The sequence below is a fragment of the Panthera pardus genome, unplaced genomic scaffold (genome assembly GCF_024362965.1).
Source record: "Panthera pardus isolate Hobbes unplaced genomic scaffold, ASM2436296v1 HiC_scaffold_24, whole genome shotgun sequence".
NCBI lineage: Eukaryota > Metazoa > Chordata > Mammalia > Carnivora > Felidae > Panthera > Panthera pardus.
The window spans coordinates 20,086,148-20,103,752 of record NW_026526810.1 but is presented as its reverse complement, the minus strand read 5'-3'; the positions used below and the strand labels follow the sequence as shown (position 1 = coordinate 20,103,752).

General features: G+C 38.2%; 1 protein-coding gene and 1 non-coding gene across 2 annotated transcripts in view; one reads left to right on the top strand and one right to left on the bottom strand.

Moving 5' to 3' along the window:
• Positions 1 to 17,605, top strand: part of OCA2 (OCA2 melanosomal transmembrane protein) — a 516,689-nt gene that overhangs the window by 364,911 nt on the left and 134,173 nt on the right. The window lies entirely within an intron of this gene.
• Positions 5,808 to 5,914, bottom strand: LOC128773143 (U6 spliceosomal RNA). Its single transcript, XR_008417425.1, has one exon. It is a non-coding gene; the product is annotated as a U6 spliceosomal RNA (small nuclear RNA).

Sequence of the window (17,605 nt, the reverse complement as noted above, 5' to 3'; positions counted from 1 at the left end):
GAAAGCCTGAAGATGTTGTATGACATTACTAAGAAGCCTGAATCTGGGCTCTAAACCTAGAGGAACCAGAGTCCAGGAAAGGATCTTGATATCCTTGTTATCTCTATCCCTGTTATTGTGGCTGCATAACAAGTTACACCAAAATGTAGTGGCTTCAAGCAGCAGCAATAATTATTTTGCTCTTTAATTGTACTATCTTTGCAGGACTTGAAAGAACCAGTTTGTTTCTGTTACACTCAGAATCATGAAGGGCTACTCAAAGGGTGGAGACTAGAATCATGTGTGGCTTGCTTACTTACTTGTCTTATGGCTGGGCTGTGGAGATTCAAAGACTTAGAGGTTGAATTGACTGAAGCATCCTAGGCATCAGTCTGTAACTCTATGTCACAGGCTCTCCCAAATTCAGAGGAAGGAACCTCCAAATAGGAGAGTAGCCATGTCACATGGTAAGAAGAGCATGAGGGCTAGAACATATTGGTGCATCCTAATTTGGAAAATACAAGGTGCCAGGTCATTTTATCTACCCCCAGACTTGTAGCTCACATCATCTCATAACTCGCCTTCTGCTTAACCATTCTGTATTGGACTTTATGTCACTTGTAACTATAAGAGTCCTTAGTTATACAGAGACCCAAAGAAATGTCACCATTTTATGATCTTTTTCAAGAACTCATACTGATGTAGTTGTCTTAATCAGGTGAGTGATTTGATTAAAATTAGTCCTTATTTTCTGTGTTCCATTATATCTAGAAGGCCCAAGTTTTTATTGAAGATGGTTTTCAAGATCCAGGCATTTCTTCATTTGAACTTCCTAGATTTTGTGACAATGTGTTGTCCACTTTGGCTTATTGCATGGGTCACACTCTGGAACTCATGGCCAAGTCATATAGGAGATGGTATTTGTCACAATGTACTGTGAAATACTTTGTCTCTCCTGTGGCTGTACTCCTTGTCAGCAGCCACTGGTTGCTATGGAAGACAGGTAGAGAAGCTGTTTCACCAAAATTCTGCCATCACCAGGAAATGTTTTTTGTCTTCATATCAATCAATTCTCCAACTCCCTGACACCAGCTGTGTATCCTATAATTCAATTCAATTCTAACTATCTAGAGTTAGCACATACTTGCAGGTTTAAGGGCTCAATCCACAAGGCTGCCCCACTTTAGATGCCAGTTGCAAGTATCAGGTCCCCAGGCTACCCACACTTCTACAAAGTTGGAAGTTTCCATAACCCCCCTTTTCAGGTTTAATAATTTGCTACAAAAGCTCACAGAACTCAAGAAAGCACTTTAATTATATTGCCAGTTTATTTTAAAGGGTACAAATGAATAGCCAGATGAAGAGGTACATAGGGAAAATTCTTGAAGAGTCCCCAGTACAGGTGCTTCTCTTCCTGTGGAGTTGGGTATGTCATCCTCCTAGTATGTAGATGTGTTTACCAACCCAGTAATTCCCAGAACCCTGTTGTTTAGGGGGTTTTATAGGAGTTTTATTATGTGGACATGATTGTGGCCATTGGTGATTGACTCAGTATCCAGCCCCTCTCCTCTCCCTGAAGGCTGGAGAGTGGGGCTGAAATTTCTAAGTTTCTAATCAAGGCTTAGTCTTTCTGGTGACTGGTTCCCATCCTGAAACTATCCAGATGCCTACCATAAGATGCCTCATTAGAAACAAGACACTCTTATCACCTTTATCCGTCATGGAATTCCAAGATATTTAGGAGCTGTATGACAGGAACTGGGGACAGACACCTAATATCTTTCTAACTGTTCACCACTAGGAAAAAGGGCATGGAATGTGCCTGCTGTGTGTGATGGTACATCAACTAGGTGTTCACAGAGGACAATGCAGCTTTGTATAGAGACCATCCACCAAAGCAGGGATGAAATGTGTGCTGAGAAAGCCATTCACTATCAGTTTTTCTTTATATGCTAACATTTTATTCTCTAAAATATAAAATTGAAAGATAATATGGAGTTGTCTAATGGGAAATTTCCCTATGTCTTTGCATTGATCAAATTTCCTACAACTGGAAAGAAATTCAGTGAGACCATTTGTAGCCTAAGTGATCGTATTTATTTATTTATAATTTTTAAATATGAAATTTATTGTCAAATTGTTTTCCATACAACACCCAGTGCTCATACCAAAAGGTGCCCTCCTCTATACACATCACCCACCTTCCCCTCCCTCCCCCCCATCAACTCTCAGTTTGTTCTCAGTTTTTAAGAGTCTTTTATGCTTTGGCTCTCTCCCTCTCTAACCTCTTTTTTTTTTTCTTCCCCTCCCCCATGGATCTGTTAAGTTTCTCAGGATCCACATAAGAGTGAAAACATATGGTATCTGTCTTTCTCTGTATGACTTATTTCACTTAGCATAACACTCTCCAGTTCCATCCACGTTGCTACAAAAGGCCATATTTCATTCTTTCTCATTGCTAAGTGATTGTTTTTATGCAAATTGTTTTCAATGTATTATTGACTGAATGGCAGAGAATTCTTAATTCCAACCATTATGGAATTCAGAAATAATGAGCAAATTAAGATAATTTAAAATGACTAAAAAAGGCATAAGAGACTTAATAGACTTAAAAGGATGAAGAAGTAAATGCCTTTGTAGAGTAGAAAATGGTGAGGTGGAGGTCAGATTAGTCCCAAGACAGCTTTAGTCATATTCTACAGTCTCCACAAACAAAAAGCACATCTGGTAACTTCCTGGAAACAACAATGGAATGCAGTTCAGTGCTTATGGATGGCAGAAATGCTGTCTATTCCTCATGTATCCTTTCATGGCAGACAGCATGTTTATTGGCTTTTAAAAAATATATATTCAAGTTAGTTAACATACAGTGTAGTCTTGGCTTACATATGACACCCAGTGCTCATCCCAAAAGGTGCCCTCCTTAATGCCCATTACCCATATAACCCATCCCCTCAAGCAACCCTCAGTTTATTCTCTGTATTTAAGAATCTCTTATGGTTTGCCTCCCTCTCTGTTTTTATCTTATTTTTCCTTTCCTTCCCCTATGTTTATCTGTTGAGTTTCTCAAATTCCACATATGAGTGAAATTATATGATATCTATCTTTCTCTGACTGATTTATTTAGCTTAGCATAATACCATGTAGTTCCATCAATGTTTCAAATGGCAAGATTTCATTCTTCTAAATTCCTAGGTAGTATTCCATTATATATATATACACATACATATCACATCTTCTTTATCCATTCATCAGTTGATGGACATTTGGATTCTTTCCATAATTTGGCTATTGTTAAATTTTTGAAGAAAAGGGAGCTTGGTCTAAACTTTCCCCCTTGGAATATGCTATTTTGAAAAGTAATGAAATGAAAACTTTTTAAAAAATATTTATTTATTTTGGAAGGAGAGAGAGAGAGAGAGAGAGAGACAAGCATGAGAAGGGGAGGGGCAGAGAGAGGGAGATATGGAATCTGAAGCAGGCTCCAGGCCCCCAGCTGTCAGCACAGAGCCTGATGAGGGGCTTGAACTCACGAACCGCGAGTTCATGACCTGAGCCGAAGTTGGACGCTCAACCGACGGAGCCACCGAGGTGCCCCTGAAATAAAAACTTTTAATTATGAATTTAGATATTTACATTAACAAAGATTCATATTCTTTACTTATAAAATGATACATTTATGAACAACTAAATTTAATGAATTTTAATTATATATTTATATTTAACGAATGTTTAATGAATATTCATTGTGTAAATAACATTTATGTTCATCTGTTCTGTCGACACATATTTGTCACTATCAAGAAGTAAGCTCAAGTGGTGCATAGGTAAACCAGACAGATAATGGTCCTGCTGAGCTTGGAGTCTGGCCAGGTGAAGAGCAATACACACAAGTAAGCATATACTACATGAATTATCCACAATGTGAACAAATGCTACTATGCTAAAAATATTAATTTTCTGAGATAGGAAATAGTCCCAAGGAGGCAAATTGTGTATAGTCTCTCAGGAAACAAAGCAACTACTATCACTCTGGTGCAGGAGGCTTTGGGGGAGTCCTGAAAGAGGCTGCATACCTCACCTCATAAACTCAATGGAGAGAGACTGGGTTTATTTCAGGTGTGATGGGAACACACAGAAGGGCTTTAAGCAGGAAAACAATGTGATGTTATTTTTATTTTGAAAAGACCACTTTCACTGCAGTGTAGTGAGCAGATTGGAGGAGTCAAGAGTAGCAGCAGAGAGACCAGTTAGAGGCTGAGGTCTGAGGCGAGGGATTCACCTTGGGAAGAGAAGGTGAGGAAAACAAGCTACAGTTTGGAGATGGAATCAGCAGGGCTTAATGATGGAGAGAAGGCATGTAACTTGGGCAGCGTGAGGGGTAGGGGGAGGAGTTGCAATAACCTGGGGAGCAGACATTTGACGTTAGCCCTGGATGATATTGGAGAAGGAGAAGAAAGAATACAGGATGCACTCTTAGTCAGGATTCTTGGTTGTGGGTAACAGAAGCCTGTATCAAATTAGCCTGGGCAAGAAGGAGAATGGAACAGCAATCTACCAACTCTGGATGGGCAGTGTCTTGAGCTTCAGAGACAATAGGAGCCAGGCCTTGCTCTCCCCATCTTTCACCACTGCCTCATTCAGTGTGGGGCTCTTAGGGAATGGCCACCCACAGCTGCAGAGATGAACTGAAATAGGCTCCCTCTAGCATCCTTTTAAAAATTCCCAGGGAAGGGCTCTAAATGGTCTAAATTAGGTTAGGTGCCACTCTTGGACCGGGGCTTTGACACTTAGTCCCAGCTGTTTTAGTGTGTATCCAGGCCTCTTGTCGAGGCCAGTCACCAGGTGATACATTCACCATGGGGGAACAGGTATGCCTCCCAGAAAAGGGGGGTGGATGCTGTTTGGAGAGTCAAAACAATAGGCATCCACCATGTGTGTGTGGTGGGTGAGGAGGACACTGGAGAAGTCCCTGTCTGCCTCTCAGCATCAGACTCCCCAGGCACTGACACTGCTGATGCTTTTACTCTCAACATTCCCTCAAAGAATCTTACAGAAACACAGCTCTCAATTGGTGTTTCCTGACCTTACCAAAAGGGCAAACCCTTCACTTTGAGCCAGCCCACTTCCCTGAGCACTCTACCATAAACAAGCTTTCTTTTCCCATGGAGACACAATGCTACCCTTTGATATAATAAGTTCCAATCTTTATTTGGATCCATTGCCAGTTTGGTGATCTGACAGACAGTCCTAGAGCCATATATATATATGTATATACATATATATATATATATATATATGTATATACATATATATACACACTTTTAAATCATTATAAACCTGCCCATATAGTATGATATTTAAAATAGTATAGTATAATGATTTAAAAGTGCAAAAAATAATTTAACAATATTGTAAGACAACTTACTACTTTGAAAATAATTGTTCATTCTGAATCATTTACTTTTCAAAGTAACTTCTGTTATTTATATTAAAATTGAGATTCTGACTAAAAATGACGTTATACTAATAGAACATCCTTACTTTTAGAAATTTGATTTATTTCTGTTTATTCACCTCTCGCTTTAATAAGATATTCTATCTTGCTTTAATAAGGTTTTGCTCTTTCTTCATATGTAGATTTTGGACCTTTTCGACTTTTTCCTAGATGTTTTATTCTTTTGTTTAGCTGTTGTAAATTCAGTTGTTTTAATTTATGTCTTTCTTTACTCTTGATTCACAGCCTTGGAAAAACTGATTGATGGCTTTTTGTTTATCTTGAATTCGGCTGATATTTTTGATTCTCTCATGTTATTTATTTATTTATATAAAATATGGAACACTTCACAAATCTGCATGTCATCATTGCACAGTGGCCATGCTAATCTTCTCTGTAGCATTACAATTTTAGTATATGTACTGCTGAAGCAAGTATGATTCTCTCACGTTTTTTAAAAATTAAGTTTTCTTGTATTTTCTTAGGAACATAATTATATCACCTGTAAATAGAATTTTCCTTTCTTGCTCAGAATTTATACATTTTTTAAAAGAACATTCTGTTAATATTTTATGTATCAGAATCTCCAAAACAGTGTGCCAAATAGTAGTTACTGCAAATATTCTTATTTTCCTGCTTTTAATGGTAATTGTGCATGTTGCTGTTAAATATACTGCTGGTTTTTGCTAGTTTGTAAGTAGTTTTTAGTTATATTGTACTTCTTTGTCAATTATCACTGCATTTCATTATACACTTTTTGTGCATCTGTTGATATAATTATATGATTTTTCCCCCCATTAATTCATTATGTAATGAATCGTATTTCAGATTTTCTAATATCAGGTAATTCTTATATTTCTGGAATAAGTCTTATTTGGTATATTCCCTTTCCTTTTGAATGATTTTTATCAGAATTTTTATATCTATGTTCATAAGTAAATATGGTCACAACTTTTCTTTTTTTACCACATTAGGTTTTTACAGTTATTCTAGTTTCATCAAATGAAGCAAGGAGCTTTTTACAAATGGAATGATAAATCCATTTGGATCTGATGTCTTACATTTTGCTAGGAAATAACTTTAAATTCTTTACTGTCTTTAAATTTATGGTCATATCTTCCTTATCTGTGGAAATACACACCCCATATAATTTTAAAATAGTCTGATATTATACATATATATGTATATGTATGTATGTATGTATGTATGTATGTATGTATGTATATGTATTCTTTCTTTAATGAAACTTCTTAGAAGTTTGTATTTTTTTTTTTAAGTTTATCTTGAGAGAGAGAGAGTGAATGAACACGAGTGGAATAGGGGCAGAGAGAGATGGAGAGAGAATTCCAAGCAGGCTCTGTGCTGTCAGTGCAGAGCCTGACAGGGGGCTCAAACCCATGAACCATGAGATAATGACCTGACCTGATCAAACCCATGAACCTGAGATCATGACCTGAGTCTTACCAAGAGTAGGACACTTAACTGAGCCGCCCAGGCATCCCAGAAGTTTATATTTGTATTTGAGGTTTCAGAAAATAGATTTTCGCCTTTTACTCTTTACATAATTTGTTTTTGTACTACATTATTTTCATTTTTTTATCTTAATCGACCCCTCTTTTGTAAACAATATTTATTGTGCTCTTTTATTATCTTATAGTGTTAAATATTTTATTTTCAGCCCTTTAAAGGTAAAAAGTAATAAAAATATTTTTATATTTCACCTTTTGTACCTTTTCAGTGTACCATGAAGTGTATTAAATGTTTTTCATTTTATCACTTTCTATACTATTTACCATTCATTTTTATTTTTTTTAATTTAGGGGTTATTTAGAATATTTCTTAATTTTATGTAAGTTATTTTAATCAATTTTATTGCTGTTTCCTTTTTTTATATTGCATAGGTAATACATTCAAATGGTTAAATAAATTAGAAAAAGTAGTACATTGAGAAGTCTTGTTCTTAGCCTATCACCATTTATTTCACTTTCTCTCCACCTCCTCATGTCTACTTTTATTACTTTCTTGTCCTTTTTCCAGTCTACTTTTCTGCAGACAGAGGAAACTCTTAAATGTATATCCTTATTTCACCCCACTTTCTTATATGTAAGTTAGCACATTATATGTGCTGCTCTGTATCTTGCTTTTTTCCTCCATACTATATATCCTAAGACCTCTCCCTAGAGAATTTCCTCATCTTTTTTGTATGTTCATTTTTAAGACCTATATGTTAATGCATTGTCTGGATAGAATATAGTTTATTTAAATACTTTTTATTGATGGGTGCTTAAGTCATTTCCAAACTTGTGCTCTTTAGAAGGTAAAAAGGAGAAAGCATTGTAATGAGTAACTCTGTACATATATCAATTCCTAGATGTGGAATTTCAGGATTAAAGGGTAATACATTTATAATTTAATAAATATTGTTAAATTGTTCTGCATAACAGTTTATAGTTGCTTTCTAACTAGCAATTTATGAGAATGCTTTTCTATTAAAATTAGTGAAGTAGAATACCTTTTTACAAGTTAAGGTACAGCTTTATTTCTTTTGAACTCTTCATATTTTTCTACATTTTATGTGGCAGTATTAGACTTCTTAAATTGAGTTTGTTCATTCATTCATTCATTCATTCATTCATTCATGAGTTTTAAAGGCTCTTTATAAATTATGAAGATGAATCTTTTGTGATTTGAGTTAAAAATACTTTTCCTAGTTTTCTTTTGCCTTTTGCCTGCCATCACCACCTCCTCTTTTTAAATTTGTCATGCAAAGTCATTTATGTTTCTTTATTCTGTTAAATTCATCAGTCTTTTTGTGTTTTATTATATATATATATATAATTTATATATTTATATATATATTATTATTTATATATATTTATATATATATATATTTATATATATATTTATATTTATATATATATTTTTTTTTTTGAGAGAGAGAGAGAACATGAGCAAAGTTGGGGGAGGAGTAGAGGGAGAGAGAATCTTAACCAGGTTCCATGCTCAGCATTGATGTGATGCTGAGGGCTGATGTGGGGCTTGATCCCACAACCCTGGGATCATGACCTGAGCCAAAATCAAGAGTCAGACACTCAAGTGACTGAGCCACCTAGGCACCTCTTTTGTTTTAAGTCATAATTTAAAAAGTCTGTCTACTCTAATGTTATAAAGCAATTTTCCCTTAGTTTCCTTCAAGACGTTTGTGATTGCATTTTATATATTTAAGTTATTGATCTATTTGGAATGTATTCTTGTATATGGTGTGAGAAATGGATCTAACTCATCTTTTGCAAGGTGGGTACCCAGGTCTCCCCAAATTCTTTAACAAAATGTTGATCTTCACCTCAATGATTTAATGTACCACCTTTATGATGTAAAAAACTCCTGTGGGGTTTGGGGTATATTGTGGACATCCAACTGTGTTTTATGAGTTCAGTGTGGCATTACCACAAGGTTTACTTTGTTGAGACTTTATAGAATGTTTTACTATACGGCAGGGCAAATATCCCTTTATACTTTTCCGTTTCAATGTTTTTTTCTGGCTATTCTTATTTGTCTTTTCAGATGAGTTATAGAATCGCTCCTTTAGATTAATTAACAAAAAACCTTGAAGCACCTGGGTGGCTCAGTCGGTTAAGCATCTGACTCTTGATTCTGGCTCAGTTCATGATCTCTTGGTTGTGAGATCAAGCCTGGAATCAAGTTCCACACTGAACATGGAGCCTACTTAAGATTCTCCCTCCCGGGGGGTTCTGGAAGATGGCAGCGTAGGAGGACGCGGGGCTCACAGCGCGTCCTGCCGATCACTTAGATTCCACCTACACCTGCCTAAAGAACCCAGAAAACCGCCAGAGGATTAGCAGAAGGGAGTCTCCAGAGTCGAGCGCAGACTAGAGGCCCACGGAAGAGGGTAGGAAGGGCGGCGAGGCGGTGCGTGCTCCACGGACTGGCGGGAGGGAGCCGGGGCGGAGGGGCGGCTCGCCGGCCAAGCAGAGCCCCCGAGTCTGGCTGGCAAAAGCGGAGGGGCCGGACAGACTGTGTTCCGACAGCAAGCCCGACTTAGCGTCTGGGAGGTCATAAGTTAACAGCTCTGCTCGGAAAGCGGGAAGGCTGGAGGACAAAGGGAGGGAGAGCTGCTGAGCCCCCCGGACGGCAGAGCTCAGCTTGGCGGGGAACAAAGGCGCCAGCGCCATCTCCCCCGCCCATCCCCCAGCCAAAATCCCAAAGGGAACCAGTTCCTGCCAGAGAACTTGCTCGCTCCGCGCAAACACCCAACTCTGTGCTTCTGCGGAGCCAAACCTCCAGCAGCGGATCTGACTCCCTCCCGCTGCCACAGGGCTCCTCCTGAAGTGGATCACCTAAGGAGAAGCGAGCTAAGCCTGCCCCTCCAGCCCCCGTGCACCTTGCCTACCCACCCCAGCTAATACGCCAGATCCCCAGCAACACAAGCCTGGCAGTGTGCAAGTAGCCCAGACGGGACACGCCACCCCACAGTGAATCCCGCCCCTAGGAGAGGGGAAGAGAAGGCACACACCAGTCTGACTGTGGCCCCAGCAGTGGGCTGGGGGCAGACATCGGGTTGGACTGCGGCCCCGCCCACTAACTCCAGTTATACACCACAGCACAGGGGAAGTGCACTGCAGGTCCTCACCACGCCAGGGACTCTCCAAAATGACCAAACGGAAGAATTCCCCTCAGAAGAATCTCCAGGAAATAACAACAGCTAATGAACTGATCAAAAAGGATTTAAATAATATAACAGAAAGTGAATTTAGAATAATAGTCATAAAATTAATCGCTGGGCTTGAAAACAGTATACAGGACAGCAGAGAATCTCTTGCCACAAAGATCGAGGGACTAAAGAAGAGTCACGAGGAGTTGAAAAACGCTTTAAACGAATTGCAAAACAAAATGGAATCCACGATGGCTCGGCTTGAAGAGGCAGAGGAGAGAATAGGTGAACTAGAAGATACAGTTATGGAGAAAGAGGAAGCTGAAAGAAAGAGAGATAAAAAAATCCAGGAGTATGAGGGGAAAATTAGAGAACTAAGTGATACACTAAAAAAAAATAATATACGCATAATTGGTATCCCAGAGGAGGAAGAGAGAGGGAAGGGTGCTGAAGGGGTACTTGAACAAATTATAGCTGAGAACTTCCCTGAACTGGGGAAGGAAAAAGGCATTGAAATCCAAGAGGCACAGAGAACTCCCTTCAGACGTAACTTGAATCGATCTTCTGCACGACATATCATAGTGAAACTGGCAAAATACAAGGATAAAGAGAAAATTCTGAAAGCAGCAAGGGATAAACGTGCCCTGACATATAAAGGGAGACCTATAAGACTCGTGACTGATCTCTCCTTTGAAACTTGGCAGGCCAGAAAGGCTTGGCACGATATCTACAGTGTGCTAAACAGAAAAAATATGCAGCCGAGAATCCTTTATCCAGCAAGTCTGTCATTTAGAATAGAAGGAGAGATAAAGGTCTTCCCAAACAAACAAAAACTGAAGGAATTTGTCACCACGAAACCAGCCCTACAAGAGATCCTAAGGGGGATCCTGTGAGACAAAGTACCAGAGACATCACTACAAGCATAAAACATACAGACATCACAATGACTCTAAACCCATATCTTTCTATAATAACACTGAATGTAAATGGATTAAATGCACCAACCAAAAGACATAGGGTATCAGAATGGATAAAAAAACAAGACCCATCTATTTGCTGTCTACAAGAGACTCATTTTAGATCTGAGGACACCTTTAGATTGAGAGTGAGGGGATGGAGAACTATCTATCATGCTACTGGAAGCCAAAAGAAAGCTGGAGTAGCCATACTTATATCAGACAAACTAGACTTTAAATTAAAGGCTGTAACAAGAGATGAAGAAGGGCATTATATAATAATTACAGGTCTATCCATCAGGAAGAGCTAACAATTATAAATGTCTATGCGCCGAATACCAGAGCCCCCAAATATATAAAACAACTACTCATAAACATAAGCAACCTTATTGATAAGAATGTGGTAATTGCAGGGGACTTTAACACCCCACTTACAGAAATGGATAGATCATCTAGACACACAGTCAATAAAGAAACAAGGGCCCTGAATGCTACATTGGATCAGATGGACTTGACAGATATATTTAGAACTCTGCATCCCAAATCAACAGAATATACTTTCTTCTCGAGTGCACATGGAACATTCTCCAAGATAGATCATATACTGGGTCACAAAACAGCCCTTCATAAGTTTACAAGAATTGAAATTATACCATGCATACTTTCAGACCACAATGCTATGAAGCTTGAAATCAACCACAGGAAAAAGTCTGGAAAACCTCCAAAAGCATGGAGGTTAAAGAACACCCTACTAACGAATGAGTGGGTCAACCAGGCAATTAGAGAAGAAATTAAAACATATATGGAAACAAACGAAAATGAAAATACAACAATCCAAACGCTTTGGGATGCAGCGAAGGCAGTCCTGAGAGGAAAATACATTGCAATCCAGGCCTATCTCAAGAAACAAGAAAAATCCCAAATACAAAATCTAACAGCACACCTAAAGGAAATAGAAGCAGAACAGCAAAGGCAGCCTAAACCCAGCAGAAGAAGAGAAATCATAAAGATCAGAGCAGAAATAAACAATATAGAATCTAAAAAAACGGCAGAGCAGATCAACGAAACCAAGAGTTGGTTTTTTGAAAAAATAAACAAAATTGACAAACCTCTAGCCAGGCTTCTCAAAAAGAAAAGGGAGATGACCCAAATAGATAAAATCATGAATGAAAATGGAACTATTACAACCAATCCCTCAGAGATACAAACAATTATCAGGGAATACTATGAAAAATTATATGCCAGCAAATTGGACAACCTGGAAGAAATGGACAAATTTCTAAATACCCACACTCTTCCAAAACTCAATCAGGAGGAAATAGAAAGCTTGAACAGACCCATAACCAGCGAAGAAATTGAATCGGTTATCAAAAATCTCCCAACATATAAGAGTCCAGGACCAGATGGCTTCCCAGGGGAGTTCTACCAGACATTTAAAGCAGAGATAATACCTATCCTTCTCAAGCTATTCCAAGAAATAGAAAGGGAAGGAAAACTTCCAGACTCATTCTATGAAGCCAGTATTACTTTGATTCCTAAACCAGACAGAGACCCAGTAAAAAAAGAGAACTACAGGCCAATATCCCTGATGAATATGGATGCAAAAATTCTTAATAAGATACTAGCAAATCGAATTCAACAGCATATAAAAAGAATTATTCACCATGATCAAGTGGGATTCATGCCTGGGATGCAGGGCTGGTTCAACATTCGCAAATCGATCAACGTGATACATCACATTAATTTAAAAAAAAAGAGAAGAACCATATGATCCTGTCAATCGATGCAGAAAAGGCCTTTGACAAAATCCAGCACCCTTTCTTAATAAAAACCCTTGAGAAAGTCGGGATAGAAGGAACATACTTAAAGATCATAAAGGCCATTTATGAAAAGCCCACAGCTAACATCATCCTCAATGGGGAAAAACTGAGAGCTTTTTCCCTGAGATCAGGAACATGACAGGGATGCCCACTGTCACCGCGCTGTTTAATATAGTGCTGGAAGTTCTAGCATCAGCAATCAGACAACAAAAGGAAATCAAAGGCATCCAAATTGGCAAAGATGAAGTCAAGCTTTCGCTTTTTGCAGATGACATGATATTATACATGGAAAATCTGATAGACTCCACCAAAAGTCTGCTAGAACTGATACATGAATTCAGCAAAGTTGCAGGATACAAAATCAATGTGCAGAAATCAGTTGCATTCTTATACACTAACAATGAAGCAACAGAAAGACAAATGAAGAAACTGATCCCATTCACAATTGCACCAAGAAGCATAAAATACCTAGGAATAAATCTAACCAAAGATGTAAAAGATCTGTATGCTGAAAACTATAGAAAGCTTATGCAGGTAATTGAAGAAGATATAAAGAAATGGAAAGACATTCCCTGCTCATGGATTGGAAGAATAAATATTGTCAAAATGTCAATACTACCCAAAGCTATCTACACATTCAATGCAATCCCAATCAAAATTGCACCAGCATTCTTCTCGAAACTAGAACAAGCAATCCTAAAATTCATATGGAACCACAAAAGGCCCCGAATAGCCAAAGTAATTTTGAAGAAGAAGACCAAAGCAGGAGGCATCACAATCCCAGACTTTAGCCTCTACTACAAAGCTGTCATCATCAAGACAGCATGGTGTTGGCATAAAAACAGACACATAGACCAATGGAATAGAATAGAAACCCCAGAACTAGACCCACAAACGTATGGCCAACTCATCTTTGACAAAGCAGGAAAGAACATCCAATGGAAAAAAGACAGTCTCTTTAACAAATGGTGCTGGGAGAACTGGACAGCAACATGCAGAAGGTTGAAACTAGACCACTTTCTCACACCATTCACAAAAATAAACTCAAAATGGATAAAGGACCTGAATGTGAGACAGGAAACCATATAAACCTTAGAGGAGAAAGCAGGAAAAGACCTCTCTGACCTCAGCCGTAGCAATCTCTTACTCGGCACATCCCCAAAGGCAAGGGAATTAAAAGCAAAAGTGAATTACTGGGACCTTATGAAGATAAAAAGCTTCTGCACAGCAAAGGAAACAACCAACAAAACTAAAAGGCAACCAACGGAATGGGAAAAGATATTTGCAAATGACACATCGGACAAAGGGCTAGTATCCAAAATCTATAAAGAGCTCATCAAACTCCACACCCGAAAAACAAAGAACCCAGTGAAGAAATGGGCAGAAAACATGAATAGACACTTCTCTAAAGAAGACATCCGGATGGCCAACAGGCACATGAAAAGATGTTCAACGTCGCTCCTTATCAGGGAAATACAAATCAAAACCACACTCAGATACCACCTCACGCCAGTCAGAGTGGCCAAAATGAAGAAATCAGGAGACTATAGATGCTGGAGAGGATGTGGAGAAACAGGAACCCTCTTGCACTGTTGGTGGGAATGCAAATTGGTGCAGCCACTCTGGAAAGCAGTGTGGAGGTTCCTCAGAAAATTAAAAATAGACCTACCCTATGACCCAGCAATAGCACTGCTAGGAATTTATCCAAGGGATACAGGAGTGCTGATGCATAGGGGCACCTGTACCCCAATGTTTATAGCGGCACTCTCAACAATAGCCAAATTATGGAAAGAGCCTAAATGTCCATCAACTGATGAATGGATAAAGAAATTGTGGTTTATATACACAATGGAATACTACGTGGCAATGAGAAAAAATGAAATATGGCCTTTTGTAGCAACATGGATGGAACTGGAGAGTGTGATGCTAAGTGAAATAAGCCATACAGAGAAAGACAGATACCATATGGTTTCACTCTTATGTGGATCCTGAGAAACATAACAGAAACCCATGGGGGAGGGGAAGGAAAAAAAAAAAAAAGAGGTTAGAGTGGGAGAGAGCCAAAGCATTAGAGACTGTTAAAAAACTGAGAACAAACTGAGGGTTGATGGGGGGTGGGAGGGAGGGCAGGGTGGGAGGGAGGACAGGGTGGGTGATGGGTATTGAGGAGGGCACCTTTTGGGATGAGCACTGGGTGTTGTATGGAAACCAATTTGACAGTAAATTTCATATATTAAAAAAAAAAAAAAAAAAAAAAGATTCTCCCTCCCTCTTCCTCTACCTCTTCCCTACTTGCACTCGCAGGCACTTTTCTCTCTCAGTAAACAAACAAACAAACAAATAAATAAATGAATAAATAAATAATAAATAAATATAAGTAAAATAGAAACAATTATTAATTTGATTAGGATTATAATAATGCTTGAATTAACTTTCAGATAATTGACATCTTTTTAATATCAATTTTTTCTTTTAAAAAAACATTTTGTTGTTCAATTATAATTTATATTTAAAATTTTTCCACATCTGATTTACACAGTCATGATGTTTATTCCATAGTATATTTGCTCATCTAATATCAATTGTAAGTGGAATTGTATTTTCCATTTTATCTTCTGATTGCAGTTTTCATATTTTACAGCTATTGATTTTTGATTATTAATATTGTATGCTAATATTTTATTAAATTGTAAAATATTAGGAGCACATATCACCATTAAATGACAGTTTCACCTATTATTTCCAGTTTTTATATTTTGCTTTTTTTCTGCCCTCTAATTGCATTGATTTATAGCTCAAGTACAAGGTTAAAATAGCAATGATGTTAGTGGATATCTTTATCATTTGGTCATAGTATATTTTTTAATGTGACCTGGATTCAGTCTGCTAATATTTTATGTGGGAATTTTATATGGACATTAATAACTGAGTTAACATGTAGTCTTTTTAAAAAATTTGTTTGTTTGTTTGTTTAAGTATGCTACCCAATGTGGGTCTTGAACTCACAACCCTAAGATCAAGAGTCAGAAGCTTTCCCAACTAAGCCAGCCGGGTACCCCAACATGTAGTGTTTATTGTATACTCTGTCAGATTTTGGAGTCAATCTTGTATTTCATAATATTGAGAGTTTTCTTTCTTTAGTTATTCTCTGGGACAATTTAAATTGCATTGGGCTTATCTGTTTTTCAAAGATTTGGTACAATTTTCCCTATGAAATTATTTGGACCTGAGACTTCTATTTTGGGGGAGAAGGTATCTGTTTTACAGTTTATTTTCTCATAGCTTCTTTGGAAATTAGTCTCTTAGATTTTCAATCTCTTCCTTAGTCAGTTCTGTTAAATTATATTTCCATCCATGTTTTCAAATGTACATAGTTGTGCAAATTAGTTTCATATGATTAAAAAAAGTTCTGATTCTCTACTACCCAACTCAGAGATAGCCTTTTGGGTCATCTGACAAGTATGTAAGCATAGCCACCCCAAAATTGTGTATATTTCCTTCAAATCCACATGCCCTATATTGAATGTTGTGCTGCCTTCTTAAAATGAAGGGAAGTAAAGTATAGTCACTGGTACTGTTCATGCTGACTGTCCCACCCAAAAGCTTTATTTCCTGCACATGTATAAGATTTATTGACAAATATCTATTTGTTATGCTTATGTCTTTTGTTTTTTGTTTTTGAGAGAGAGAGAGAGAGAGAGAGAGAGAGAGAGAGAGAGAGAAAGCAGGGGAGGGACAGAGAGAGTGGAGACACAGAATCTGAAGGAGGCTCCAGGATCTGAGCCCAGCTTGTCAGCACAGAGCTGGTTCAGATACTCATACTGCTTTTGGGAACTATCTATCTTCTACACAAGTCAACATGGAAAGCTGAGTGGGGATGTGATAAGCAAGTGTTTTTAGTGCCTATTATCTATAGATCAGGGATGCTAATGGAAGATGCTACCATTGAAGTTGGCTCCCTGCTTTCAATAGGGATGATGCTGAGGATATAGGTACAGGTACAAAGGCAAAGTTGGCCATATCTGTAGTTCACATATTCCATCTGCCCCTGGACACTCCATGTTGCTGCTGCTGTTAATGCTGTGACCAGCCCCTTGAACAGGTCTTCTTTGGCCTAGGCCATGTACTCTGTTTTAGCTGCAAGGGAGTTTGGGAAGTGAGCATCTGGTACTCCAAATTCTAGGTGAGAAGCAGTAACCAGGTACTCAGATATGTGCTCTAATTCCTTGCATTCCAAAAAATATCTTTCATTTGTCCTGATATATATATTTATTTACCTAATAAATTTATCTAATGACCCCTTTGTTCCATATCTGTCTTACTCTTCCTTCACTTTAAGTCAGTGGGAGTTGCCTGTTTACATGCCACCTTGATTGTTCTCCCTAGATTGCTGCCTCCCCAGATGTAAGCTGCTCTTTCTCTTGGGCATTGCCGAGCTCTGTGTTTCATTAGTAATCCTGTCAGTAGGACAGATTTGTCTTCAGAATAACACTCAGAAAGGGGACCAGTAGTCCTCTAATTTCTCTATCTTAGAGGATCTTCTAGCACCCTCAATGGGTGGCAGAACCCCAGCAATTGGGGTTCTTTGCTATTACCCAATGCTACAGAGAACCCTAAAGCATGTCTCCTTCCTAAAGTATGCAACCTCAGAGAGAACTTTCCAAGAACTCCCAACTTCTGC